The sequence below is a fragment of the Pinus tabuliformis genome, chromosome 8 (genome assembly GCF_031772625.1).
Source record: "Pinus tabuliformis cultivar Carrire ecotype Pingquan chromosome 8, CPIR1, whole genome shotgun sequence".
In the NCBI taxonomy this organism is placed as follows: Eukaryota; Viridiplantae; Streptophyta; class Pinopsida; order Pinales; family Pinaceae; genus Pinus; species Pinus tabuliformis.
In genome coordinates, this window is record NC_142294.1 from 118,424,866 (window position 1) to 118,427,785 (window position 2,920).

Here is a 2,920-nt window from a genome sequence, read left to right on the forward strand (position 1 = left end):
AATGAAATGGGTGGATCTTGAGTTAAGATTATTTATGTTCCTTAAGTACTTAATGTTAATTATCTTATATCAAGAGTACTTAATAATATTTTGAAAGACAATATTAAAACAAGGCAAGTGCTTAATGATACAAGTGCCGATGTTACACTAGATCAATCCACAAAATGCTTAGAACAAATATCCAATTCAACAATGATTACTTGAGACCATTTAAGATATGCCAATGATCGATGTTAAGAGATGCTCACTTAGAATGATAACCAATGAAAGTTAAGATGCCAGATGCTTAAGATAGGCAACAAAGATATCAAAGCCTCTTAAGAGTATGATTTTTTAACTTAGAACAAATATCCAATGATTTCTCAACAATGCTTCAATTAGATTCCAAACACAAACATGCCAATTAGATCTTAATGCTCAAATAACTTAAACCATCAATGAAATATGTTGGATGAAGTTATGCTTTTAAAATTGCAATTTGACTTGGTGACATGTCATACATCTGCAGGGAAAGGAACCAAACTGCCAACAGTCTATCCAAAGAAGCTGCGGAGCAACATTTGGGTACATGGTTGATACAGGAGCGGATGGAGCATGATCATTATCAGTACTATCACGGGCCTTTCATAGAGACATAAGATCCAGTAGCTACTTGACCCCTTGGGGATTATAGTCGGGACATATTTTGACATTTTCTACAGATAACTTATTTGTGCTTATATGTTTGAGTGATTTTAGTGCCAAGTTAACATTTTTTTCAAATCTAACACAAAACAAGCGATTGTTAGAACTTAACAATATAAACCACCATGCGCCAACTTAATCATAAAAGATCCACTTATGATGAAGTTAGGACAACAATAATTATGTCACTTCAAATCAAGAAAATAATAAGCATATATAACTGAAAATGACCAAGGAGCTACCTAATGACTTTCCAATTGATAAAATAACTTTGCCAATATAAATTTATGAGCTTTTAGCCATCTTAAGATTCTATATTAAAAAAATATCAGATCTGATTATGCCTTTTATGCAGAGATATCAACCACTATAAATGAAGATTCAAGCCCAAAACATTAATGCCCAAGATGTCTAGAAGCTATGATAATGTGCTAGAAGCCACATTAATCAATTTTATACCCTTGACAGTTCTTTTCATACCCGTAACAAATCTGATCTAGTCAATTATGTAGTGATTTTCTAGCAAGCAAACAAGTACATCTAGGCTAGATACTCAATGCCCAAGTAGCCAAAACACTAGCAAAATTTTATCCTATGATTATAAATGTGTTTAGACCACTTAGATGTGATTTTAGGTCTTTTAATTCACTTTTATAAAATTAATATGACATCTGAAGCAAAACAGTGACAAAGTGAGGGTTTAAAGAGAAAGCCCTAGGCCCAAAGCCTTGTAGAAAACTTTCCCAATATGCCAAAATTTCTCCAACGATTATGCCACCTGAAAACACAAATTTTGAGCCAATTTTCTCTACAAAACACACCAGGCTTTAGTCCCAAAAACTTCAAATATAGGCAAAGAGTAAATTAGGGCTAAGGAAGGGCTTGCATTAGTCCCAATATGGCTAGCGTTGGGTTGGAAGAGGCTAAGGAGGGTCAACACTGGAGGGCGAAGGCCTAGCAACATATAGAAAGAGCCCTAAAGGGTTTCTGTGGGCCCCACAAGGGCCACAACCTAGAGTAAAGAGGCCTAAAAGGGGAGTCATAAGCCCTTGGAAAGCTATGGCTTAGAGGAAAAGGGAGGACGAAGGAAGCCGAGAGGGGAAGGAGGCTAGTGGAGGAGGAAGGAGAGGAGAGGTGGAGGTCCGAGAGGAAGAGGAGGAGGGATGATGGTTAGGAGAGGCCCCCAAGGCTTGCGACAAAGGGAAAGAGGGCAGGTCGAGTCCTTAGAGGCGTGTGGCCCAGCCTAGGAGGGACGAAAAGATGATGCAAGGGCCTAAAAGGTTGATGTAGGTCTAGGAGAGGGTGACAATACGCTTGGACGGGGTAGATCGAGGCTCGGGAGCCCTAAAACCCTGAAACCCTTGCTCCAAAAAATTAATTTACTTCAGATCTGCAATTTGCTTCATATTTTCTTCAATAGATAGCCTTGCAAAAATTTTGGAGACTAGATCTTACTCTCAAGGGCTTAGATCTAGCTCTAATACAACTATTCTCACTTGATTTTACCTGCACAATTGAATTTACAAATACCCAAAACCCCAATATATACAAAAAAAAACTCAAAACCCAAAAACCCCAGTTAGAAAAATATAATTTACAAAATATTATTAAACAAATTTATTTACAAATGTACAAATATACAATACTTTTAAAATGAATTATGAGAAATAAATTTTACAGATTTTTTTATAAATGGCTAAGTGTACTTTGGAAAATAAATGCAATCTACAGCCTTAGTGACGTTAGATAAACCATAAAAATATTTGAAGTCCATAGAAGGTTAGCCTATGTCCATAGTTTGTGAACTTGGAGCCCAAGGACTAGGGAACCTGTAAACATTATTTATTTTCTTCAAGAAAGCTGGTTAGACATATGGAGAATCATATCACCTAAGATAGACCTGAAATCTACCAATAGAATGTTCTTATCACCATCTAATGAATAAAAAAACTCTTAAAATTTTAAGCACAATATAGGAATGCACGTACCACAAATCAATAGACAATAAACACCATGAACTTCACCCCAAAGTATTTATTATGATTCAAAAAACATTCCCAGTGGGGCAGTAGCGTTACATCAACTTTTCTGCAGAAGTTTCCTAGCCAATCATCATATGGCTTGAGACAAAAATGACTCATAATTTATAGATAAATCCTCAAAGTGGAAAAATAACGGCTAGTTGGTTTGATCCCATCAAAATAATCTTGGCCATCAAAAAATATTTGATCATCTT